At 40.2% G+C, this 26787-nt stretch overlaps 1 pseudogene; it reads left to right on the top strand.

The window, feature by feature from the left end:
- Positions 1-529: 529 nt before the first annotated feature.
- On the top strand, positions 530-18297 carry LOC122360791 (annotated as a pseudogene).
- Positions 18298-26787: the final 8490 nt, after the last annotated feature.

Genomic DNA, 26787 nt, shown 5'->3' with positions numbered 1-26787 from the left:
ATCAGTACGTAAAGAGACTTTTAACGAGAATAACAAAAATGTTTTTGAATAAAATCAACCTGCTTTGCCTTTAAGGTAAAAAATGTCACTATTAACTGTAAAGAATTCTATCCTATTCTATTTGATCTCTGTGTACGTCTATGCATACAGTCGCTCTCTCATTGGTCAGATTTCTCCTATTGTTCTCCTCTTTGGTTAAAAGCGTCTTCTAACAGATTAAATGGCATACGAATATATAATATTTTACACTTCCTATAAGCATTAAACAAAATGCAATAGGTATTCCGTGTGTGCATTAATTAGCCACTTTTCATCAGAAGTTTAATTTGTTTTAATGGCCGGTGGAGAACAGTGCCATTTTTGCGCGTTTTTCTTAAAAGCACGGTGCTGGTCATTTTTTTAATGGCTATGAGATAAAGGTGTTTTCAACTGTTTTCAACCGATGTTTTCAACTGTACGAGTCTCATCTTTTGTGAGTAATAATGCACCTTAAAGTGTAGGGCAGCAGTTACCGCAGGGAGGACGCCTGGACCCTCCTCTCGCCAGGGGCCCGGGGCTCTTACGCACAGGTGTGGGCTGTGATTGGCTGCTGGGGAGCGCTGCTCCAGACGCGCTGAGCGGACACTCTGAGAACATCTGCACGAGTCATGGCACAGCTATCCTCCAGCACACCGCGTTAAAGCGCCGAGAGGAGCTCTCCAGAAGCGCGCGAGCGGGATGCGGGGCGCTGATGCTGCGCGATAGATTTGGAGAGATTCAGTGAGACTCGTCAGGAGAGGCACGGAGGCTGCTCGCGGCAGATTTTGGATAAGAGTCTCTAAGAGACATGGCTTGCCTGCGTTCTGTGCCGGCGAGGAGGAATCATACCGCGTCCATCTGCTCTGTGCTGCTCGTTCTGTTTCTTACACTCGGATGCCAGCAGGTGAGCAAACACGCGGCCGTTTCGTCAATATTGCTCTGCATTTGAATGCAAATGATGCACGTTCACTGTCTGTGCTCGCAGAGATCTCTCCGCGCATCCGCAACCCTTCAGGCTGGTCCTCAAGTGAAGCGTAAAGCTCTGCTGGAGACTCTGCGGTTACCTCACAACACAGGTGAGAGCTTTACGGTTACCGGTCGCCTGTGATCGACAGCTGTCAGTCAAAGTTGCATTACGTCAGCGGTTTATCGATAGCGCATCGTTCATTTAGGTTTGCTTCCCAAACTTTAAAAGAAAGCAACTCAAACATATCTTGGCGTAAGAGAGAGTTTATTGCAGCTGCGCGGTCTACGCGGGGTTCCGTCGGCAGGGGGCGCTAGATATCCTAATTAATACGTGCACTTTGACAAATGCGCCTTAAAATACACGCGATTAAAATAGAAGCGATTAGGCCATTTAAAAAATAACAATAATAATAATGAATGCATTGAAATTAAAAACAGCACACCTTATTGTTTCTTGTGGTGACTTTTAATACCTACAGTGTTAGCCAAACCTGACGCACATGCACGCACGCATTTCTTTAGCTTTGTAAAGGAGGATACGAAAATAAAAATAAGCGCGAAAGAAAGGTGCGTTTCCATATAAAGCTGATTATGCTAACACAGTGGTTTGGTTACAGGCTAATGAAAACCTTCTCCTAAAAAAAATAATAAATCATGTGTATTTCATAGGAAATATTTGTTCCAACCGAGGGGCGTCCCCAGATGTCCCCAAAGGAGTTTTTGTTTGTCATGCTGTGGACAATATTCTACACACACACACACACACAAACAGAAGGGGGGTGTGTAGCATAAAGATTGGCATGCACTGGGACTTGGTGAACAATGAACAAAGGCAGACACTCGAAGAAGCTCTCCATCAATCAGCCAATCTTTACAAACAGTCTCTGTGTGCACTTTCTGCCTTTATCCTGTGAAGAGTTTCTGCACTGTTTGGCATGAGCTTAGAGACTGGAGTAGCCAGATATAACAGCGTGTGTGTGTGTGTGTGTGTGTGTGTGTGTGTGTGTGTTTGTCTGAAAGACAATGAGAAAGAGTGAGAGCATGTGTCACGGAGAGTGTGTGTCATCAGTGTGTGTCTCACCCCACGGTCAGAGATCATAAATCCGTCCGCTCATGTCTGTAAAAGCATTTATAACTTGAGCCACCGGACCACCGCGAGGATGAGAAGAGCGCAAGTGTATGAGGAGAATCACACAACATTAAAACACATCTCCACGGCCCTTCTCGTAAATCACTAAAGCTTGCATTCGGTTGGGTACACTTACTTATTTTATTTTATGCAATCACAGCAGTGCGTTTGCTAGATAAGGCCTTTTTTTATCCTGGTGTGAATCATTAAATGATATATTACTTTTAATGCTCTCAGCTCATTCCCTGTAAGGTCTGTGTTTGGACTGTAGAAGCTGCAGCCAGACATTTTATACCGTGGTGTTGAAACATTTTTCGCTCAGAAATTCCCACTAAATTTCACAAATGTTTACGGCAAGTAACACACCCAATTAAATGAGAAGGTTTGAAGTAGGAATACTAAAATAGTATTTTAATGTGCTCCAACAATCTATACAGCATCGAAGAGTCTTTCAGTTGTAAAAAGACTTTGTAAAGGCGGTATGCATTTATTCAGTATTAAACACTTCCTTCACTTCCTGACATGGGACTCAACCAGCATCGATGCAACTAGCGGGTTTCCAGCATGTTAGTTCATATTTGTTGACCAGGTTGACGTGATCCAATTTTAAATTTAGATCGTTGTAATCTTTCAAAATGAATACAATATATCATAAAAGCAGAGACGTGTTAATCTCACTAACTCACTAACAGTAAATCTGGGGATTTTCCAAATATAAATCGTGAATTAAATGTAAATCTAATAATCCATTAATGTTAGTAGAGTCAAGGCCGTCTAATATAAAGTGTGATGGGGTAAAGATTTTATGCAGGTTACATTTAATTGATTAGTTGCACACCCGAGTCCGTTCTTTTTGGCTTTATCTTGGATTGGTTGGCTCTTCAGAGCTCCGCCCAGAGTCGCTGTCATAGCAACGGTCCATAACTTAAATAAGAGCAGGTTTAATAAACTCTTTTTAGCTGGAAATCTGTCCCAGCCACTGCTACTTTATAATCCAGGGACAAACATTTCAAATAATAATCATTTTAAAATCGATTTTTTAAAATAATATAACAATGTCTATAGACGCGGATAGTTTTACGCAATGCAAGTTTTCTTAGTGATGAAGCTATTGCTTCATAACTGCATCAGAGTCTCAAACTCATGCTATACGGTTAATCCGAGCCCTGCAATCATTTGAGTGGTGACAGATATCATGGAAGTGGCTCGATAAAACACAGGAGATGCAGACGACTCGATCGTGATTTGACTTGAAACTTTAATTAATGCTGTCGTGCAACAAATCTGCTTCAAAGATAAAATTAAATGAAAACCTGACTATTTTTAACAAAAAAGCTGCTAGTAAAACTGGCCCCTGTCATCTTTTAAATCATCATTAAGTGATGTATGAAAAACGGACCCCTGAACAGAATTGACTCCAGTTTCTCACTTCCTCTTCTCTGTAGAATATGAAATCGTGGCCCCGTTCGAGGTGGACCATCAAGGGCACTACGTTTCCCATGCCGTAGCCCACCATCACCGCAGGAAACGCTCCACGGAGGGTCAAGATGGCGAGCGCGCCGTGCACTTCAGGCTGCGTGGACTAGGACAGGACTTCCTTCTGGACCTGCGGCCGTCACATGACCTGATCGCCCCCAGCTTCACCGTACAGACGCTGGGCAGGAGCGGCACCAAGAGCCTGCTGCCTTTTCCTCAGGACCACCTCTGCTTCTACCACGGCGTGCTGAGGTCAGAGGTCAACTCATCCGTGGCCCTGTCGACGTGTGCAGGGATGGTGAGTGGATTGATGGGTCATTTTGTTTCACGGCTGATTGTGGTCATTTGGGGAAAGAGGAAAATCCAGCACGTGCTGGTTAGAAATGAGCCGGTTTAAACTGATCCTTGGCTGGTCATGAGCTGGTTTAAAGCTCATCATGAGCCGGTTTAAACTGTTTTTTGCTAGTCATGAGCTGGTTAAATTGGTCTTTATGTGCCGGTTTAAGTTGGTCCTTAGCTTTTCATGAGCCAGTTTAAGCTGGTCATGAATTGGTTTAAAGCTCATCGCCCAGAGCCAGTTCAAGCCTTTGCTGGTCCTTTACTGGTCCTGAGCAAAAGCTAATTGCTTAGGACCGGCTAAGGACCGGCTTAAACCGACTCAAACCGACTCAAAGCAGCAGAAATGCTTCAATCAATCAATCAATCATTTTTATTTATATAGCGCTTTTAACAACACAAGTTGCATCAAAGCACTCTACATTATAATGTAGTAAAATGTACAAAAACATACCTAACCAGCATATCAGTCTCAATAAAACAATAACACTATAAAACAAAAACAAGTCTTAAGAGTCCTTGCATTAAAAAACTATATCAGGGTTTCTCTGTTGTACTTTCTCTGAAATGTGGAAAATGTATACAGCGCTAACCCCCACTGGTTTATGCTATGCCGTTCAGATAGTTGATAATGATGGTGATAAAAATAGACCAGAAAGAATTTATCTTCTCCTTAGAGAGAAAAAGACCCACAACCTCAAGCATTTTTGGCAGGGGCGTAGAGCGATCGTTGTGCCATCATCAATGCACTGAATCACTTGTGTAGGCCTTCAAACCGCTGTATTCATCCGTCTAGTGTACTCATCATCCCATCTGTTTGTTTTCTCCGTGGATTAATGTTCAGCGTGCAGAGAAACCTCAACCCTCCAGAGTGCTTTTGTTTTTGGCTCCCAGGCCGCACGAGATTCAGCTCCCAGTTGGTGCTTCAGGAGCAAAGTGGAGTCCGCGCAGTTCTCATGACTTTACCCTGACTGGACTGACATAAAGTGCCCGTCCCATCAATAGAGCCCGTCTAAAAGCCCAGCATTCAAATCCTTAAACCAGTGACTCAATAACCCACATAAATTTAGGTCAGGGAGGTTTTACTTGAGAACAGAGTCTTCTTTTAATAGTCAGATCGACATTTGGAAGATCTGTACTCAGTGCAAACAAACACATATTGTACTCACATAAGCTTTAATTTATGATGTTTTATTTGTAAACAGTTTGTTTTGAAAAGGAGTTCAGTGATTACAATGAGCTTTTTAAGAATCTATAAATACACTGTTGCTGTGTCCCAGTTTGCAAGATCTGTTTTTGAGTGAGATGTGTTCCTACTGTAGGTCAACATTTTTTGTTGACCCTGGAATAACATTTTAATCTTGACCATATCCTACACCTAAACCTAACCTTACCAGTGAGTAATCTCTAACATCAGAGGAAATGATAGATGATTGACACTGATGTACAAACACCAAACACTGATTTCACATCTTCATCTGCAAACTCTAACGGCTCATACTGTCCACAACCTATTACGCATTGGACAAGGAAAGAGCTACAAGCACATATAAAAGAAAGGGTGATTAATTATCAATATCGAACGTTTAATTACTGTTAACCTCATTATATTTATTATACATTGTGACCATTTATAAAGATATGTTTGCATTAACTTTTAAATGTATCGTTATGAAGTTCTCAGCATGAAAGATCTGCGACTGGCAGATCATTGCCCCTCTTCATTTCTCTCCAGTACAGTAGGGAATTAAATAATAATAGGTAATGTGACAGGATGATTGACAGTGCACTGACAAAGTATTGTTTCCCAAAGCTTCCCTACTTTTCCGTTATATATGGTTTTGCTTCACAAAAAGAGTACATTCTTTTAGGGCATAGTCAAAGCATGTGAACCTGTTTTCCTTTTTACTGATACAAGGTCCATTTTCAGTCAGATGCATTGCATTATAACTGAATATGAATGTCTGTTTGTTTTGGCTTTTAAATCTGCATTAATAGCTTTCATTGATTTCCACTAAGCATTGGCGCTTTAAACCCAACAACGTTTTAAAAACTGGGCAAAGCTATGCATTGGCTATTTTCACTCCTGATCCTCTTTGGGCACATGTTTTTGAGCTAAATGCATGAGCCATCGGTACCATCATAATGGTACAGCTACAACATCTATGAGCAAAGACTAATGGCTAAAACCCCCCAAGCGTTGATCCCGTGGTTAATACTGGCCCAGTATGTCATATAGAGATTCACAGTATTAACAGTACTACATCACACCTGGTGTTAGTGTTTAATCTCAGTAGCATAATCATCAAAGAAAAAGTCTTAGCAAGCAGTGAACAGTGCCCGTATCTGAATTTTCACTCAGAGTTAATCCTGTGTCAGTTAATTTCTAAGTGACTTTTAACCTTTATGTGATTGTCAGCCTTTAAGCGGAGGCAGCTCAAATCTTACTGTCACCGTAAATGTACTGGGTCTATAACTAGCTGAAATATGTGTTGGAAGTGTAATGCTGTAGACTATCACACAGTCCCCAGCTGGATGTGATTAGCAGCGGTGCAGAGTCATTAGTTAACTCCGTCTCTCCTTATGCGGCCAGTAAAGCCTGCGTATAAATTCAGTTTGAATGGAGCAGCCCGGCTTGGCAGATCACCACCACTGGAGGTTGGCAGGGCTTTGATGACAGTCAGAGTTTGTCATAAAAGGTCCCAAATGTGAGTTTAAAGGCGTGAGGACTGGACTATTGAGGCCCCAGTGATTTCAAGCTGACGGCTTTATACAAAATGGTACAATAGCTGTCTTTAGCGGTGGCATGGGATGCCAATTAGGAGGGTCATTGGAAATGGCAGTCTGGGTTGAGACAGGTGCCATGCCATGGAAACTCCACGCTGAAGGTCTTTCTGAAGTGACGCCAGTCTGCAATAACAGGCTAATTGTGAGTGATGTCAGCCATAAGCCGAAGCCATAAATCTACATTTGGTCCCAACCTCCAACACATCTGACACAACAATGTGTGTCACAGCTTAAATAAGCAAAACATTAATACTTACTTAGTGGAAGGTTTTTAAAAGCAGCTTATAATCAAAATGTTCCTGGTCTTATTGTTAAGGGAACCCATAAATCCTATCGTCATTTACTCACCAGAATTTTTTTTTATTCTGCAGAACACGAAGTAAGATGTTGATGTAATTAAAAGTCACTCAAAAACAAATAAAAACAGCGTAAACATAGTCTATACAACTCCATTCAGGTATGAAATGGCCGGTTTTCAAAGTCCAAACAGTTTTTGATGAGAACAATCCTACCCTACATTCCTGCTAAGTTACTTAATGGCATTTGAATGAAAAGTCAAGTTGACTTTAGGATTTAGAAAGGAAAGACTTGAGGTCTGAGAGTTGTTCACTTGGACAATAAGGCAGGGCAGTCCTAAACTGAGAGTTTGTAGCATCTATTTACAAACTCTAAGTCCCCAAGATATCATGTTTGATTTCTGATCCCAAGCTGCTCCGTAGCAGAACCTGTTGCATTGCTTCTTCATCTTTCACCAAATTTCCAGTCTAATTATGATTTAGCATTCATCATTACGCTTTGAAAACCAAGCCATGCAACCCACAGCAACGCTTCAGATCTCTTGTCCAAAATATATACATTATTATTCCTCATAAAACAACTCCATGTTTCACTCTACAGGCTTTAAATGTGGCTTTGATGGACTGACCGAATTAAAGACTAACATATTTATTTATAATGAACAGAAATGGAGCGTAACACGATTTGCTCTATAAAAACAGAGCAGAAAGAGGCGCCGTCGATGACTAATTGTTGGCGGGAGGTCGTCGTTAATGTGCAAGGATAAATGCAGTCCTGCTGGAGTCGATGTGTTCAGTCAGTGTTTATGCAATGCAATGTCCAGGAAGGAGTTAAGATTGAATCTGCCTCTTCACGACAAGAACAGCAACAGTTAGTCACTGAGATGATGTAAGAGGATTTAAAAAACGAATCACTGACACCCTTTTCAAATAGTTTCAGCTGGCATATAAACTCTTATAGCAGCTCTGAGGACAGCAGAGGTTCGGTTTCAGCTGCTAAAAAGCGTGAAGCAAGCACAGGCCTCTCTCTAATGGAAATAGGAACAGCGTCAGGTGCATCGCTCAGAGTTTCATATCCGCTCAGCTCCTTTGATTAGAGTTCCTGTAGGGTCGTGCCTGGATCTGCCCCTTTCCCAGCTGTTATTTTTCTCCCAGGTAGTGTCTCAGCCCATCTCCTGACACTTTATGACTGCTATTTGCACCTTGTAGCTCTCAGTGTGTAATTTCATGAGAGGTATTTAAGGAGGCAGCGCAGACATTTGTTTTTAGTTAAGCTTGTCATGGACCTGGGAGACTGAGGTGCAGATTTGTGGCGGATGATTCTTACGTGTTACTTATGCAGGAATGCGGTCAGCAGCACCACTCCCGCTTGACAACATGGATCTGTGCTGTTTACTTACACTAAACTGTCGCTAAGTGCCATGTGTGTAAATTGATTTACATTTTCGCGTTTCCTCCTGGCAGAAATGGAAAGGTACAGATTTCCCCGGATGGATAATCAAATTTATGGTTTCCTTCAAAATTCCCCGTTTCCCTTTTGGCAGTTGCTTTAGACCAAATTTGATATTTATATTGTGCCTGATATAAATTTGACTGAAATTTGATTTATCCATTGCATCATTCCCGAACTGAATAATTCAAGGCCTATGACAACAGTGAATTTAATTTCTGTGTCAACCCATCTTGCATCTTTCAGAACAGGAGAATTCATTTCTTCTCCCAGCAGAGAATGTTAGCACTTGTGTGTTGCTCTTTACAGCTCAAGTTGTGTTGCATTTGATATTGTATGCTGAGAGAGAACAGAGAGATTAACCTAAGCAATGTTTTGTTAAAACCTCAGCATGAGATTTCTAGGATATGTTTCTTTTAAGATCAGTTTCAGAAGAAGGAGGCTTTTAAATCCAATCTCTTTGCAAGAGTTGTGCTTATCTATTGCATCAACCAGCACTTTTAGAGCGGTATGATTCAAGCTCTTGAAAACAGTCCCAAAGAGATCCCGAAGAGACCTCTTCTGAACTCTACTGGGTCTTCTTTTTCTCTGAAAATCAATTACAGTACGTTGATCTTTTATAGGTCATGTTATGCTGCATTTGTTATAGTTAAACTGGCTTTAGGTTCTCAGCTCTTTCCGCTTTCCAGCAGAGTTTAGCTCCAACTCTAATCAAACACACTTGAACAAGCCAATTAGGTCTTCAGGGTTACTAGTCAGGTGAGTTTGATCAAGGCTGGAGCGAAACTCTCATGGTTAGTGGACTTCAAGGGAGCAGAGTTGAAAACTCGTGGTATAGAGAGACAGAGAGATCTTGACAAACTTGAGTAGACATTGTTGAGACTACTGGGATTTGTTCCTCTGAAGATCAAATTGAGAAGAAGAAAGTTTACAAAATTTTGCCATTGGATTAGTAATATATAGTTCATCCATAAAATACCTATACCAGCAACAAAAAATCTTCAAAACCTCTTATTTTGTGTTTAACACAATAAAAAAGCCGATTGATACAGGTTTGGAGCAACTTGAGGGTGAGTAAATGATGCAAACATTTTCATTTTTGGCTGTATTATCTGTTTTAAGAGATCTTGGTTGTGATTATTCCTGCTCTACGGAGTGGCATTACATTTCAAAGAAATGTCACTTGCCTGTTCAGTTTTCTTTGTCAGATGGCAGACCTCTCTGGGAAAAGGTGAAGAACATGTAAATGTCTATTGCCTGTGATTAATCTGAACATGGGTCAGCAGGTTCTCTGTTGTAGTGTCTCTGGAAACAATTTCCAGCGGGTCTCCAAAGCAAAAGTCATCAGCAAATCAAAGTTCTCCGACAGTCTGGGGTAAATCGGGCTCGGTAACTGGAAGTGATGTTGTAGAGGATGAACACTAAGCATAGTGCGTAATATCTGAAAGACCGCATGTGGATTTAATCGAATTGGAAACACGACGGGGGGGTCACCGCAAGGTCACTCAGTGTCTGTCTGAATTATGTCACTGAGATCTCGTACTGTCTTCCTCAACTAACTGGATGCCATAATTGCAATCCTGCGGGATTCTATTGACTAAACTTTGGACGGATAGGAAGGATTGACTGGGAGGCGTGCAGCGAGCGTGTAAACAGCATGAAAGCGCAATCGCCATAAATCGACCGGCTTTGGGAATTAGTCTTGACAACGACTGAAACTCCCAACACGAGAGCAGCAGGCCGGAGTCATGCGGAGTGACCAGTCATGCCTGAACTTCATCCCACGTCTAGCCCGAAAGCCTCGGCTCTGGCAAAGGTCGCTTCTGTTGACTAAACCCTGTGATCTGGTGACAGAAGACGAGTGTATCTCATGAGGATTGCTGCCTTGACACCAAAACAACTGGGTAATTTTGCTCTTTGAAGTCCTCAGCGTCCAATAAAGGATCAAATGCTTGACTGTAGGACCTTTGGTCTTGGGGTGAGATTAAGTCCCAGGTGTTGTTCACTTGATGGAGTCTTGAATCGCTGCTCTGGAAACGCCTGATTAATCAGCTTACAGTTGCTAATGATATCAGCTAGCCTAACAAACTTATCTTGCGACTCTCTTTTTGCCTGAAATCTATTTCGTCTACTATTTTTAGGCACCCAGATCTACTTTATTACTGTCTTCTTCAGCTCTATAAAATACTGTCATCAAGACATCAGTTCCCATTCAAGATCATAAATTAGGCCATAAATTAGAGTCATCCATGCTCATAGCTATGTATTAACGGAACGGTTGCGGTGTTTTTATTTTGAGTTGCGTCTTTCACAGGGTTGCCTGGCCCGAGTGAGATTTTTAAGAAATGAGATGAATTTTGAGGTATTAAGGATCCATATTTTGATTCACCTCAGAAATGTAAGTTACTTAAATATCTCAGCCTAATATTGTACTAGTTACACTTTTTTAGAAAAGGTGTGCAATTAGGCCTAAAATTGGATTATTAAAAACAAAAATTGCATTTATTTTTGTATGCCCTGCAGTGTGTGGCAAAAACGTAGTTTACAGATACATATGGTATATGAATAGTGCTGTACACATTATAAGCATGTTTCTATAGCAGAAATGTAGAATTACATATTTGCTAAATGAAACCCAGTGCTTCTTTCTAAATAATTTTGCAGTGATGATTGCTACAAGCATATTACACTCAGCAATGATGCTTTTGACAACCATTTCTAAGGAGAATAAGGCTTGTATTATGTCTTAATCAGCAGATTCATGATTCATCTGAGCCAGATTAAAACTGCTCAGTTCGCAGCCCACTTTCACATGTAATTCAGAAGTTAATTTATGCCTTTATTTAATGCCAGTACTTCGTTAGTTAAATGACAAACGTTAAAATCTGGCCTTTATTTGATTCAGGGTGTTATAGATAATAACAATGGAATGATGAAAGTGTGAGCAGGTCAGAGGTCAGTATTCTGCAGTCGTTTATTGTTCCTGTAGGTTGTAATCCTGGTTCAGTTGCTTTTAGAAATTTTATTATGCATGAAATGCCATTGATGGATCTAAAATAATAATCTAATTTACACTGACATGCATGTGTGTGTTTTGCTGTAGTTGAGTTCAGTTATACTTGGTTTTGTCAAACTGTTGCAAAACAGAAACATGTCTTATAATTGTAACTTAACCTATTAAATGGTTTAGCCCTCTGTTGCCGTCTGATGCGGTAAACATCTCCAATTAAACTCTAAGTCTATTTGAAGTTCAAGACAAATGAAGTTGTGTCCTTTTATTTTGCATCGTCTTGTTTGCTGCGAGATGTTCTGTAGAGTCTCACTGCAAATGCTTGAGAGTTGGCAAGCTTCCCTTTTTCAATACCTCCCTGTAAACGTACAGTATATGTGTGCCGTGTTAATTAAATTGTGTAATTATCAGTGCACATCGTAGGCGGTTCAGAATCACGCGAGTGTTGTTTGAAAAGTGTTGAAATCTGTCAGCAGTTACCTCCCATACAGGCGTTAATTACGTGACGAGATGTGTATCCTCTACACACACTGTGATCTTGGATCAGGGATGTTTAGTCTGGCGAGACCTGTATGGCTTCGCTCGCTGATTACTTAAGCGTGGAGTGAGGGCAGCGTTCCTTGAGCGAGTGAGTCCAGATCTCTGCTCGTCTGTGCTGGCATCAAAAAAAGCAGGGTAGATTAACGTTAACCTCTGTGTACAGGACATACACTCTTCAAAGTTACACTTGTGTAAGCGTTTATGGGATGCCGATTATTGTGGAAAGCGTGTACACATAAACATCTGCTCAGTTCACATTAAAACCATTAAAAATCGACCTCAAGCACACATTAAAGACTTCAGTCCTTGATTGTACTCGTGTCCTCCAGACAACTCTGAACGTGTCTCTTATGCACCTTCATGCACAAAGCGAGCGGCTTTGCCTCTGTCTTCTCTTCCCAGAGTTCAGCATATGTTTTACAGCCTATTGTGTGTATGATTGCCTTGCGATGAACTTAAGTGTTGCTGGCAGTGACGAAAGCTAATCAGATGCACATTGGGTTCAAACAGGTTCTGAGAAGGGCTTTTCTGTTTGTTTGGAGAGGAGCTTATCCTCGGAGCCCAATTGAGGGTAATTATCAGACCGCGCTGAAGCAGCGGCGCAAACGAGTTCTCGCTCTGACCTACCGTGACATTTGGATGAGGGCTTGAAGAGTCCTTGGGATCTCTAGATTGGGAGGGACGTGAAGCTTGTTAGTGTTAAAGACACAGCGCAGCCCTCCAAAGCAGTGTAATTTGGGCGTTTATGTCATAAACTGAGCTCAGAGTCGGCTCAGAGTGCAAGTACTGCACCTCCAATGTGATCTGTGCTGCTTCTTGAACAGGAACCACGCTTGGGAAATCATCCTAATGCATCTTTAATCCAGATGGGTTTTGCTTTTGAGAAACTAAAGGCGCCTTGAGAACATTAACAAAGTGTCTGTTTTATGTTCTGAAGCACATTAGCATTGTGACAGTGTTCGCAAAACCCTGTGCTGGTGTTCCTCAATCATCCGGCCCGGAGTCTGCTCTCTTACATGAAGTATTAAACGTCAGGCAGTAATTCAGCCTGAACCACTCCATTCAGATCACTGCAGGCTGAGCAGTGCTGTTTTATTTTTTACATTCATTTCAGATTAATTGTTTGAACTGCAATTCTGTATTGCATCGGATTGCATACTGAATTGCTAAGCAAAATAGCCCAGTATCTCAAAATATTTCAATATTTCCTAAAACTTTTTTCAAAGAAGAAATGTTCTTTAAATAATGTTAATTTCTGCACTCAGTACTCGTTTGTGGCTCCTTCAGCACAAACTCCAGCATCAGTGAAGAGTGAATGAAGAGATCAGTCTGCGTCTCTGCTGAGACTCTATTGAGCTTCAGCTCGTCTGTGTCTTTGGATCCACAGCTATATACAGAAATATACCAGAAATTCCACATGGTCCTCTGGTAAAGCGTGTTGGCTGGCCAATAAAGCGCAGTAAAATCCCAAGTGTTTGAATCAGCTTTGCTTAAAGGTATTCACCTTTTCCTACCCAATTTCTTCCTTTCAGTAAACTTTGCTTTTAAATTTCTCCGAAAAAGCAGTCTGTGAACAGCCAATGCTTTCAGTAATGACCTTCTGTGACTTACCCTCTTTGTGGAGTGTGTCAATGATTGTCTTTTGGATTATTGCCAAGTCAGCAGTTTTCCCCATTATTATGGCATCAAAGAACAAGAGATACCTAGAATTTATACAGTAGTCATTTAATAAAATTCAAATATAAATATTCTAAGATACTGTATTTTAACTTCTATGAGCTGCAAGCTCTAATCATCAAAATTAAAACAAAGCAAGAAAAACTTTTTCACTTTTGAAATAAGTTATATAATTTTACAATAAGTTGAATACGTTTTTCATCATATTACATTATTTTTGGAGATGCACCTATATATATGAATCTCTTCATTTTTAAATTTTAAAAAATGTAGCTTTTATTTTGGTGGTTTGTCGGCAAATGATAGTTCCAGCGTGAAGTGCTGCTTTGTTTATTTACATGCGTCTAGCTCATAATAATGTGTTTCAGCATCTCAGATCAGCTCAAATAACACTGTGGGAATGCAATATATTTATTTGGTCAAATCATAGCCTTCGATATCCTTAACCTACATCTCAATATACTGGATGTAATCTATACAGGATGTGCATGCATTCCTGTTCCTCTTTCGTTCTCTGCAGGAAACACACACATACATATCGAAGTATGAAGTATGAAGAGTGCTGGGTTTCTTAATCAGATGGCGAGGCACTGACTAGTGTGTTTTCCCTCCAGTCAGGTTTGATCAGAACTCAGGATGCAGATTACTTTCTGAAGCCGTTGCATCTACATCAGGCACTTCTGGAGAACTTCTCAGCCTCACCTGACCACCACCCCACATCCTATACAAGAGGTCCACACCAGCGCAGACCAGCAGAGACAGGAGGTCAATTGAGCCAAAGACGGTCAGCAGAAGAGATTCAGCAGTCCCGTATCTCTGGACGGATGCAAAGGAGAACCAGCATACTCCGCAGAGACAGCACTTCTGTGGAAGACGGAAGAAATGTATGTAAGGACATTCTCTTTCCAACTCTAACACTGAGCTGCTTTCCATTACATGGTGCTGGCCTGCCAGAGACGTTCGTTAGAAGGACAGGGGTTTATTTTAGACATTGTTCACATGTGAAGAGGTCACAGCTGTTCAAGGGTCAGTTCGAACGTGTTTTCATGACATCATCACACCTGTATTGTGTTTGGTCAGGGATGAATTATCTTCACCTCCTCTAAACAAACACCACATCCTCATACTGCATTTGAGTAATATTTCACGAGCCGAGTAACTAAATCTTATGTGGGATGTGAGGTAACAGCTAATACAATTTGACACACATGGCGTGCATTAATGTCTTGTATGGGCTGGAGTTTTCCAGACACAGACTCAGCTATTTGCTGAACTAGTAATGGATTTTCTTTGAGAGCCAGCACTGACTTTGTGACCTAGCGTTGATATTGTCTTGGTCCTGTGTTTCAGATATGCCTAAACCTCCTGAGGATGATATCTATATTTTCCCGGATGAATATAAGTTCATGCCCAGAGAGAAGCGAGCCATTATGTTCAAACCTCAGACACAGAAGAGGCTAAATGTGGAGACCCTGGTGGTGGTCGACCGCAAGATGATGGACAATCACGGCCATGAGAATATAACCACATATGTGCTTACTGTTCTTAACATGGTAAGTTTTCCATCTATCTATCTATCTATCTATCTATCTATCTATCTATCTGTCTGTCTATGCATACATACATACATGCATCCATCTATGTATCCATTCAGTCCTTCATCTGTCTATATGTTATCCATGCAACCATCCAGATATTGATAGATCCATTCATCCACCCATTCAGGCATCCCTGCACTCATGGATCCATTCAACTATTCATTCATCCATGTACCTCTCCACCCATCCATGCATCCATCCATCCATTCATCCATGTATCCACATGCATTCATCTGTCTATCTATCATCCATGTATCAATCCATTTATCAATGCATCAATCTCGGTCCATCTGTGCAAGCATGCAGATATCAATTCATCCATTTGTTCTTCTGCTCATCTATCTATGTTTTCCTTCATCCATATATCTGACCATACATACCTCTAATCTGTCATCCATGTATCCATCCTTGCAACCGTCAATTAATCCTTTCAGATATCCGTCTATCTATGTGCCCATGCATCCATCCATTCATCGATGTATCCACATGGATTCATCTATTATGCATACGGATATTGATTCATCCATTTGTTCTTCCATCTATCCATCCATACATTCATCCATCCATCCATCTATTCATTCATTCACGTCCCCATCCATACATACCTCCATTCATCCATGCATCTATTATGCATTTGCATCCATCCATGCCTACATCCATCTTTCAATCTATCATCCATCGATCCATCCATATATCTATCCAGCTATTGATGCATCTGTTTGTCCATCTTCTCATTCATCCATTTGTTTCCCAGTATCATGTGTTGGAGTATGCTCTGAATGCATGGCAAATGATGTCAAGCTGAGGTCAGAGCATATGTTTTCACTTCACTGTGGAATATTTGGTTGACCAAATGGACTAGTTAATGATTGCTAAAAGTCAAATTGAGCTTTTTTGGGGTGTGCCCAGTGAAAAATGTAAGCACACATGAAAGCACTCTTTAAGACTAATGGAAATAAGATTGTGTTACATGTTATGAACATACCCATCAAACACAGACATTGTGAAGGTGTTTTAAGAGTCCTAGTTTACAAAGGATTAGTAAAATACTGACACCTGAAACCAAACCAATCGCTTTTTGTGTTGGTGTCAGTGAAAACAAAGACTAATGGCAGCAATGAAAGACTATTGGGACTAAGCATTTGTATTTATGATACCTGAGCACTTTAAACCATCTTAAGGACTCTGTTTCAAAGGCCGGTGAAATGCAGGATTAGTGATTCCCTTAAGTACATATGGTATGCCTCCAGACAGGTGAGGCTTTGCAGAACTTTAGAGAAACATCTCAGCCATACGCTTATCATTTCTCCAAAGAGACACTACTGATTGCTCTGTTAGTGTCATTTGAGTTTAGATGCCTCCATATAAATGCACCATCCTAATGCAGATTTTTCTGTACTTTTGCTTATATCCACAAAGGTCTCAACACTTTTCAAAGATGGCACTATTGGAGGTGATATCAATGTTGTAATTGTTGGACTAATACTGCTGGATGAAGACCAGGTGAGTTTATGCACTGGAGATATTTGTTTTGGCTCTGTTGCACTGATAATGCATGTTCAATACGTTACATCAACACCAAGCATGTATTTGTAAAACGAATTAGAGTTAAAGCCCTGTGGAGGAGATTGACGTCATGGATCGTGAGAGGTTTAGATAACACAGAGCTTTGAAACCAAATGAAGCATTGCTTCAGAAGGTGGATTTTATTGTCCTTGAGAGGCTTGTCTCCTTCGTTCTCTTTGAGACGTTCTATCTGAACAGGTCTTGTTTTTACGATGACAGTTTAATTGGATACACGGCATTCCATTGGATTCCAGCCAGATCAGGGACGCGTCTGTGGGAAAGCGGGCCAGCAAACAGCTGAAGGGCTCCGTTACTGATACACCTGTGCTAATGTTAATGAAGTTCAGGTTAGCCACTGACTGAGGAATGCAGAAAATTGCCCTTATCCCCCTTTTGATTGGAATAATTAGCCACAGTCACTCAGGATCAGTGATGAAGGGCTAATTACCCATAGGCTCATTTATCAAGACGGGGTCAGCAGAGGTAGCTGGTAATTACACGGCCCAGTTTGAGTTAGTCTCCCAGCTCTAGTCACCGATGGCATGTAATTGTTTCGTTCACTTGACTCTAGTTACCTCTCTGCTCACTCAGGATGGACTAGTGATTAACCATCATGCGGATCACACTCTGAACAGTTTCTGCCAGTGGCAGTCAGGGCTGGCTGGAAGAGAAGGTCGCCGCCATGATCATGCCATCCTGCTAACTGGTCTGGATATCTGCTCCTGGAAGAACGAGAACCATGTGACACCCTGGGTAAGGACAACATCTGTCCATCTAACATGCACTAGATAGGCATCCTTTGCAGCGTCTCACAAATACTACTTGCCTTATTTTGGTAACCAGCCTGTTATTGCATTTAATTCATCATGGCTGAAGGTAAATAAAACCTGTGCATGTGCACTCTAAATGCAATGTTTGTAGTTTTGGATAAAATCGTTCTCTAATGTGAATTATCAACAATATGTGATGGTACGAGACAAAAACAAAGTTTGAAGATGTTACCAGGTTTTACTGTAATTTTGCAGTCATTAAAGTTTAACAAATCACAGGTGTAGTGTGACATTTAAGATTAATGACCTATACGATATAGGCTATCGTACTGCACTAAATTGCTCACTCATCTACTGCTAAACTGTTCAATTATTAGAGGTACAGTAAGAAGCTTTTCCTCTAATAACGTGTTTCCTCTAAGAGCTCAAGCTGTGGTCTCCACCCTGTGCCACATAAAAGAATTGGCCCCCGCTAACCCCTAACCCCATTAGCAAAGCTAGCCATGCCCCTCAAATGCAAGGCCACTGTTCAAAGGCTGCTGGGAACACAACATTTGTGGAGTGTCAATGATTAACACTTGAGTGCAGACTCACGCTCAGAGGTCAAGAGGTCAAGGGTTATGGGAGATTTCAAGTCCCTCTGAGGTCACGGACTGGAAGATTAAAGAGCTCTGCTGAACCTTTAGTACTAGCGTACACTGTTTCCATGCAGTATCAGACTAGACTGAGAAATCCACCGTATGCATTTTATTACCCTCATGCATCGTTTCAGCGCATGACAGTGTCTTATGACAGAGAGATATTACAACATATATTTGTGTTATAGAGCTTATTTATAAGATGGCAACATGTTTTATAGTGACAAATTGTTTTTTTTATTTATTTTACAGCATTAGAATCGATTTATCAAGTGTAATGAAATTTTTAGCATGATTATTTTTGTCCCGCTTCAGATTTTCAGTAAGGCCAGAAGACACAAATAAATCACAGCATGCTCTGAGCAACACATTTGTGCAATACATGCAAGTATTTAATCACTCTGTGCGTATGTGTCAAAAAACAGCACATATATTAAGTGATTAAATCAAAGGATAATAAATCAGACTCCTTTGGTCCATTTGGGGTTTGACTTTGGGCCAACATACACTGGACTTCATCACCACAGGTTTTGTATTAAAGACTTAGAAAGTCATAATTTGTCATAAAAATACAGTTCTCTTAGATCTTAGACCCATGTAGTGACACTTACAGAATTGTTCAAAGCTTTTTGTGAGGTTTCTACAGTTAATATTCCACTCCTATAGCTGTCGGCCTGCATGTATAATGCGTTTCAGATCCATGCTGGTAGAAGTAACTTCGTATATCTGTTCAGATGTCCTGCATGACGGACTCGAAACAACTGGATTTGATCTCTTGAACCAGCAGTGGTGAAACAAATGCACTCCAAATCTTGATCTGATTACAGCAGTCTTGCACAGGGAAAGAAAGGAAGAAAGAAAGAAATATAGTGTTTATAGTGTATATAGTGTTTATTGCTCTCTCTTCTAGGAAATATGGATTATGTACAGTTTGGGTACAGTTTAAGTTTGAGGTCAGTAAGATTTTTATTCACTTATCCACAAAAAGGGTATGTCAAATGATTTCTTTTTCAAATACATTTTATCAAAGACTCCTGAAAAAGAAAATGTTTTGATTTTCACAAAAATATTCAGCAAGCACGGCTGATTTCAACATTGATAGTAATCAGAAATTATTCTTTAGCAGCAAATTCATACAGTCACTGAAGACTGGAGTAATGATGCTGAGAATTCAGATTTTCAACTACACTTTAACAGACGTTCAAATAGAAAACAGCTATTTTAACAGTATCGTTATTTTTACTTTATTGATTAAATAAATGCAGCAGACAAGACATGAAATCTTACCAACCCCAGACGTTTGACCGGCGGTGTAGAGTCAGAGGTGATCTGGAGCAGAATTATTGTTGCTGACTCTTTGGCTCATTTGTGGTTCATAAAAAGCGGCACTGGACTCCTCATCGTTCATTCATCCATTTATTCTTTTGATTTCAGGCTTTGCTCCAATCAGTGGGATGTGTAGTAAGTACCGCCCAGCTGTCACGATCAATGAGGACACGAGGTCTCGGTCTGGCCTTCACCATCGCCCATGAATCTGGCCACAAGTAAGAGATTGATTTATATAATTAACCTTTGTCTGATTTTCCTCAAATAAGGTTGCCTGTACTGGACCAATGAGAGCCTTGTTTTTCACAGCTTTGGAATGGTCCATGATGGCGAAGGAAACGTATGCAAGAAGTCGGTTGGAAATATCATGTCTCCTACTTTGGCGGGACACAACGGTCTATTCTCCTGGTCATCCTGTAGCGGCAATATCTGAACCGATTTCTGAAGTGAGTTTCCTTTTTCACATCTAAAATCCATTTCCCAAATCCCAATGCATTTTACAATGCATTAAAGCAGTGTACCAGTGTTGTGGCTGATATTTTTAATGAACTTTGAGTCACTTGGAAACACTATCCCAGAATCACATGATCTACCCGTTGGCAGCCCAAAGCGGCATTAGAAAAACAGTGCAAAGATATTAACAACCGTGCCCTTTACCCAGCATCCCTGTCCATTAGTCATCCATGCAGAATCACCCAGCATGAGTCCAGCGAGAGTCTAGACACCAACCTCATCTTTAAAAGTAGTATTTGTAGTGCTCTTTTGGTTCTGATATCTGAAAGCGAGCAGCTCCGCAGGTTTTAAATTTCACTTTCTGTCTGAGAGCCATGTCTGTGCTCGTGAAAATGGATCGGCTTGACATGTTGCCCTTAAATTAACAGACGTGTCAAATGTAGTGTCCTTGTGCTCCGTTATCGTGATGAGCTCATCTTCTTCTCTGCTGCCCAGGGTCCGTAGCTCTGGACCACAGCAGAAGAAGGATTCCTGGCAGGCGTTTAGGCCGCTTAGAACTGCTTTACCTGTTTTCTACAGCTCCTCTTCCAGCAGTGCTTCATGTGCAGAAGAAAATGGGGCTTGTAGAAATCTGCGGATTTTGCCCTGGTCATTACAGTATACTGTGAACAGCATTGTGTGAAGATTGCAGGTTAATTCCTTGCAAAAACGCTTAAGGCAGTGGGTTTGATTTCAAGGCAATGCTTCAAGTAAGTAACAAAATGTATACTCTGAACGCAATGTGAACCTTAAATGGCAGAATTAGCATGTATAGCATGCATGCAATTAGCATGGATGGTCTAAATCACAAATGCCGTCATGTTTTGCCAAAGGACAATCTTGCAGGAGTGTAATAAAAAGATTGTACAAAGTAACACTAAGTAGCAAAGTAGAATTAAAAGTGAATAGCACGTAAAAGGCACATACCGTATAAACATAGATGTTTATTGGTACAATACTCATCACATGAATGAATACCTCACTTTTCACAGTCCACACTACAATGTAAAACAATGTTTTTCAAATTGATGTACTTGGTAGATAAGAAAGGCTTTTACTTGACCTAAAATAGACTTTTCTCTTAGTTTCTGATAGTATGTAGTATGTTGCGGATTATCAAAATAAAGTGTTCATATTAAGCAGACAGTGTACTAATACTCTAATGACTGCTAATTGACATGTAGTTACTTACTGTTAGTAGAATATCTAAAGTGGATTATCACAAGAAAGTCCTACCGCTTCTTAAATTTACTCAAGAATAGATTTATATCCGTTTTGTGGAGACACATTTAGGTGGCAAAGTATAAATGGAAGAAAGAACGGCTTAAACGCCTCTCTTTGCAAATCTTTAACTGAGGTGCTATGAATTTCATGAAAGCAGCCTCATAGAGTGAAGCTTTAATGACAGGCGTGAACTAGGAACCAATCAATCAATCAATCAATCAATCAATCAATCAATCAATCAATCAATCAATCAATCTTCACGGTCAAGCTGCAGCTGCTTAGTGTCACCAGAGTCTGTCTGTCAGGGCTGTCTGTGCATCTGAAGGTGACCAAGTGCATTATGTTTATCCGTCATTTCTCTTTCCACACCCACGACACCCCAAAAACAGCAGCACGCTGCAGATAAATAGGGCCACTCGGCCTCTGTCAGCTGTCCTTCCATCTGTTTCCCATTCCTCATCAGCAGCCTCACCTACGTCACCACGGGCCTGTCGACACGCAGGACCTTCAAGTAGCTGCTCGCAGACCTTCTGTCCTTCCTCCCCATACCCCTTCCGCTTTTATCACTAATAAAACAGGGCTTGAAAGGGAGTCTGGCCTGAGCCGGTCTGTCTTATAGCTGTCGCTCGCCTTAATCTGAGGCGGAAACTTAAAGAGGTGACACTGGGAGAGCTGAGTGGTGATGAGGAACTGAATCAGATTCATCTGACGCTGACATTCCTGCCTCTGCTGCCCAGATGCTGCCGCATTGATCCTTCTCCAGATGATTGGAAGCAGAACTTTGCATGCTCTGCAGAAGAACAGAGCTTCCCTCAACACTGGATCACTGAGGGATCCTCGGTAGAAGTTCACTTTACAATGGATTGTTCTTAAACAAGAGCATATAGAGATACAATGTGTTCGAGTGACTGCTTAATTCTACTAGTAGACTAGTCAGTCAGAAACGTGAAGTACAATATAAAGAACAAGTGTAAGTGAAGACATCCTTTACTATTCAACACAGACCCAGTGATCCAACTAGTGGCTGAGCGAATACATTTACACACTAATCTGAAGCAGAGCTTCAAAACATCACTTGTCTGGAACTGATGAAAATAAACCAAAGGCTATATTATATAAAATAAAACCAACAATGATCGTCATCATAAATTGCATTTAATTCCGTTTTTATTTTCAAGTCTCAGTTAGCCTAATGCAGAACATGTAGCAAGGTTTGTTTCTGTTTATTAAATATAAATTAAGAGTAAAATAAAAGATTGATGGCTTATGTAAAATTTAGACAGAAATTTAAACAGCCATGAACATGAGAATTTTTCTTATTTTGTTTAATCTTTTTATTTAGTTATAAATAAGAATAAGAATAAAAATGTTATTATATATGCTATTTTTTTAACCAAATGCTGCCAGCCTACAAACAAGTTAAGATTTTTAAGTTAAGTTAAGTCAAGTTAAGTCATCTTGGTCTTAACTGCGCATCGCATTGATACAGCAGTTGTTCTATTGTTAATATTCTTTAATAGTGTAGTTTGAGCACCTGTATTAGTATGTTTGTCTGAGTTGCGTATATTTAGACCGCGTACACCAGTGGGCGTGACCTCAAATCCCACACAGACTCATACTGACCCGGTCTCGTCATGGAGGCGGCGCAGAGAGCGCCCGGGCGCCTGCTAAACTACTCAGAGCTCATTCAAAGGGCTTCGCTGGCGTGTCACGCTGCTACAACACTCGCTATTAAACAATGTTAAACGCTTTCTCATGACGCTTTCGATGATATCGCTTACTCGCTGAGCCAGCCTCTGTCGGCCGTATAATAACGGCAGCGCTCAATAACATACGTAATGCTGAAGTCAGAGGATGTGTTGAAAAGAGATGTCTAAATGCAGCCGAGGGAACTCCACTTGTTATGTTGTCATGGCTGCTGCTCTACTGTATGGTTTTACAGTAGTGTTTGCGTGTTTTCAGTTCTGCTTCAGGCCACCTGTCTGTCTGACGAGCCCAGCGCCATCCACGAGTACAAGTACCTGAGAAACTGCCCGGAGAGCTGTATGGACGCCGACACACAGTGCAAGTGGCAGTTCGGAGAGAAAGCTAAACTCTGCACTCTGGACTTCAGAAGGCAAGTCCGGCCGGTGGGCCCAGTGGAAGGCTCTTTTTGCTTTTCCTTATCACATATTTTAGTAATCATCATTTCATTTGAGCGTTTAAAAGCTCAGACTTCTCCCAAACCATTTTTAAATCAGGATTGCGTTCCCACGCCACTTTAAGATCTTCTAGCAGGCTCCTCCCTTAGCGGGTGGAGTCAAGTATCATATTACAAAATATCTTTTAGAATGAGTTTTGTAATCTTGACAAAATGCATATTATCAGAATGGTCTCAAGATTCCGTGTTTTTTCTTATTCTTATTTATTAAAAAATTGATTTCTATTTAGAAACGTTAGAAATGTGTGACAGAAAAAATATGTTAACAAAAATTCTGTGGAGTTTTGATGACAACCGTGCTACTTGTATAACACCTAATACTTTTTTTATATCAACTTCAAATTCGGGACATAACTCTATTTAGTACACAAACCCAATTTTCTATCAAGTCTGGATTAAATATTATGTAATATACATATATAATATCAATTTTGATGTATAAAGGATTGCACTTTTTGCAGTAATCTGCAGATAGTCTTCACTTAAAAGGAGTCAAAGCGTAGGTTTGTATTCCAAAGCGTTTATGAATTTAAAGTGTTTATAATAATTTAGGTTTTGGATGGTGCACTTCCATGTCTACGCTAAGCGGGGATGGCACTTAAGAGGTTAATATCAGTATGGCATATTTCTTTACATATGAAAGTGATGATCATGTGTGAGTTGGAGCGCATGACGGAGAGAGGTCTGTGTACTGTAGAAGCTGAGCTGTTTAGGCCTGGCAGAGAAACGCTGCTCATTTAGGCTAATTAATGAGGCGTACGTTTTACTACTGCAACACTACTAGACCAGAGTGATAAAACATGTCATTAAAAGATCGCACACCTCAGCTACGTTTGCTATGATTTCCAGACTTACAAAGTGGAACTTCCTCACAGCTTTAGACAGCGGGTTTCCAGGCTGTACACATAATAGACTGGTGTTGGTCTATATAGATATACCTGCCCGCCAATAAAACAAACTGCTCAGCTGAGTATGTTTTATTTTTTTTAGGCTTGTCAAGAAGCTTGCACATTGGCTAAACATTAAATAAAATACAGTGTGAAATAGTATTGTATTTATAGCAAAGGTGAATATGGAACATTAAACACTTTTTCCAACACTGTCATGTTTTATATAGCCACAAAAATATTGTCACAAATTATCGCTTCCATTTGTAAAGGAAAAAAGGTAAAAACAGTAATCATATTTTCATTTTTGTTACTGCGTCAAAGGAACTTATACTTACTTATACATGATGTTTGATTTTTCATACTAACGTTACTCTAGTCATTACTCCAGAAACCATTAATATATGCTGATTTACTGCTCAAGAAACATTTCTTGATTATCAGCAAAGTTGAAAACAGTGTTTGTGGAACCATGATACATTTTTATTTTTATGTTATTATTTGACGTAAGAGAAAGATCAAAGGTCATTTATTTATCATGCATCTTCAGTGTCATTTGTACATTATTGCATTAATGCATCTTTGCTGAACAACAAAAAGAAGAAGAAGAAACAAAAGAAAAGAAAAGAAAATGAGCCCACTGAATGCAGCCATGCAGCTGAACAGGAGCATTAGGCTGATATCTCTGATCCAGTCTGAGCTGTATTCACGGCTAAAGTGTGGTTGTTATCAGAGAGTTTAAGATCTTTTTGAGAGGAGATGTTCAGCGGTAGGGCAGGATCAAGACTGACAGTGTGATGGAGAGTAATGTCTGAGGACTGGTAACACAACGCATATGTGCCAGTACATTTGCATGGTTTATCAGGATATGACTTTATCACACGCATGTTCAAGATGCCTGTTCAGTGAGCTCCACTTCTTCATGACTTAAACATCTGTTCTGTCTCATATAACAGATCTGTCCATCAAATTAAATGTAAATAAATATAAATAAAATGACAATAAATTAAATGAATCCTTAACAAAGATGTTAATTTGGACAGCATTAAAATAGCTAACTATATCTTTCTATATCTAAAAAAGTCATGAAGAAACAAAGTAAATCAAGGTTTACGCTTTCTTCTGAGTTAGATCACGATGAATATATTCTGTAAAATGAAAATATTTTAAAAGGGTTCATATGATAAAATTCATGTTGATAAAATTACTTTTTGTATTTGGTTTAATTAAATATTTTTGTGATTTTAAGTTTCAAGCACATTATTTTTCTATACACTGGGCATTATTGTTTCTCTCCCCTAGCCTCCTGAAACTAGTCGATTTGTACAAAGCTCATTTGTTTTAAAAAATGGAGTGTGCTCTGATTGGCGGCTATCGGTGCATTGGGATGCTGAATACCCACCCTTACCATGGCGTGATCCTGTGTCAAGGCACAATGAATGATACAAAATCCCAATTTAAGCGAGCATTTGTTGCATCCAGTTGTTAACCATAATTACTGATTATAATGGCGTGAGTGCTGTCTTTTTATGTGCTATGTTGCATCGCTAAACAACAAAGCACTAACGATGCCCTTCATACTCAAAACTACGTTTGAATAGTAAGTATCAGGTTCTTTTAATGAAAATGTAATTTAGCGAGTCAAGCACCAGACTGTTCTTGCAGAGTTAGAATCAGTCTCTTTATAGTCTCCTGTTCACAGTCAGCATGGATTCGAATCAGTCCTCCGTAAGCGTGCTGAACACACTCCTAATATTTACATGTTCACATCTGTTCTGGAGACAACACTGATTTCTAGTCTTTTAGGCTTACAAATAAAGTAGTTTTACTTCCCACAACCAGAGACATAGCGCCTGAAGCAGCACTACAGACAGATGAGTGTTGCAGATAGCTCCGCCTTCTTTCTTTGAGTAAACATTTGGGCGAGATTATGAAAATAAACCTGCTCTGTAATGTAAAAGAGTAGAGGTGTGCCGTTTTACAAGAAGGTGTGGTTGAGTCTTAACTTTTATAAGAATATCTCTTTAGTTTTGAGACTTCAGTCATGGCCTCTTTAGGATCTTATCTGTGACTAACGACGTAACATTGCAGAAAGGAAAACTGCATCATATGACCCCTTTAAAGAAATATAGAGTCTTCTAAATCAAAGCTATACATATTATAAATTTTCACCCGAATTATAAACATCCAGCAAACATTTGGAAGTCAAATCAGTAGTAAAGAAAGTTTTGAAAGAACTCTTTCAGCTTTTCCCTGATGTCTCACGATGAATGTGTGTAGAGGAAGTGGGGTTACTAAGTCATTTTTGCCTGTCTAATCTATACATCTAAATTGGAGCTCTCCGTAGAAATGTGATGAGCCTTGGCTCTGGCAGTCTCTCTTCAGACCCTGCTCGCTCTTG

The sequence above is a fragment of the Puntigrus tetrazona genome, chromosome 16 (assembly GCF_018831695.1).
Source record: "Puntigrus tetrazona isolate hp1 chromosome 16, ASM1883169v1, whole genome shotgun sequence".
NCBI lineage: Eukaryota > Metazoa > Chordata > Actinopteri > Cypriniformes > Cyprinidae > Puntigrus > Puntigrus tetrazona.
Note: the sequence above shows the minus strand (reverse complement) of the source record. Positions and strands in the feature narration are given on the sequence as shown.